We start from the raw sequence: 779 nt of genomic DNA on the forward strand, positions 1-779 counted from the left end.
GGCCGGAGTAGAGGTCGTTTGGAGATCATTGATAACTGGGGAAACTGAGGCGTGGTGTGGAGGACAGGCCCTAGGGGCCGCTGGGCCTCTCTCGGGTGCCCCAGAGCATGAAGTTTGTGCCTGGCTGCTCCCATTTCCCAAAGCGGGAAATTGAGGCCGAGGGAAGGGGCGGGTTCGTCCCTAGGAGACGGTTCCCCCGGGGGGGAAAAAAAAAAAAAATTCAATATGATACCCAGTTTTTATTATACAGAAGAAGTGAGGGAAATGAGAATAATTCATAATAATAGAATATGTATATCCCGTTGTAAAAGCCCAGACTGGATTACACCAGATGATGCTTCTACCTAAGTTCCATGAGTAAGTTTGGATTTAATAGATGACAATATTCAACTGAATTTTGCCAACAGTTTATATCTGGCATCTTGAGTCAAAGTCTAAATATATTTATATCCTGCTACTAATGCAGACAGACATGGACGTGCTGTTCTGGTGCCTCACCTGTGGGAAACATGGTCTATAGTGATTTTCCAAAATAGTGAACTAAACAAAGTATAACTTCCCTCGAGTAACCTGGTCTATAGTTTTCTAGAAAATTTAGTTTATATTAAAACCGGGGAAAAGTTAAATTATGTTTGTATATAAGACAGATGACAAACATATTTTTTTCCTAAATGAAGGTTTGGCAGGACATTTGAAAGTTGTGCAGGACAGAGGACAATTTATTGTGGTGAACTGTCCTGTTCAAGGAGGCTGGGTCCCTGCTCAAGGAGTCTGAGTCT

At 42.4% G+C, this 779-nt stretch overlaps 1 protein-coding gene across 1 annotated transcript in view; it reads left to right on the forward strand.

Annotated features, from left to right (window-relative positions):
• Window positions 1-219: 219 nt before the first annotated feature.
• The window catches only part of SDCBP2 (syndecan binding protein (syntenin) 2), a 17,246-nt gene continuing 16,686 nt past the window's right edge, over window positions 220-779 (forward strand). Inside the window, exon 1 of the mRNA XM_008582744.1 lies at window positions 220-357. The gene's annotated coding sequence lies outside the window, so the exon portion shown is untranslated. The remainder of the gene's footprint in view (window positions 358-779) is intronic.

Source organism: Galeopterus variegatus, unplaced genomic scaffold (genome assembly GCF_000696425.1).
Source record: "Galeopterus variegatus unplaced genomic scaffold, G_variegatus-3.0.2 Scaffold2715, whole genome shotgun sequence".
NCBI lineage: Eukaryota > Metazoa > Chordata > Mammalia > Dermoptera > Cynocephalidae > Galeopterus > Galeopterus variegatus.